Here is a 408-nt window from a genome sequence, read left to right as displayed (position 1 = left end):
GAAACTGCTCCAAATAGCAGGAGAGCTGCATTGCTAAAGGAAGGTGGTCCGGGCAGCACCATGCCCCATCCGTCGCCCTCCTCTAGCCGCTTTAGTGCTTGATTAAAGTTATCCAGAGCGACTGCAACGCGCTCAGCGCGAGGATGAAGTTGGGGATTGAGGAGTCATTAGCTGCGTGCTAATCCCTCAAGCTCATTTAGTGGTACTGGAGTGGGAGAAAATGCTGCTGCTGCCCAGCACTCGCTGTTTACTCACAGGATTTGATGTCTAAACCAATTTAATCGCCAAGATAAATGCACACAAGTAACTTGTCACTGATGTTATTAGCCCCGAGTCAATAGAAACACCGGCTAACAGCCCGGCGACGAATTGCTGTGAATTCAATTTGATATGCCACCCTCATCAAAC

This window comes from Buceros rhinoceros, unplaced genomic scaffold, assembly GCF_000710305.1.
Source record: "Buceros rhinoceros silvestris isolate BGI_N320 unplaced genomic scaffold, ASM71030v1 scaffold30827, whole genome shotgun sequence".
NCBI lineage: Eukaryota > Metazoa > Chordata > Aves > Bucerotiformes > Bucerotidae > Buceros > Buceros rhinoceros.
The sequence above is the reverse complement of the archived record's forward strand: the minus strand, read 5'-3'. Positions refer to the sequence as shown.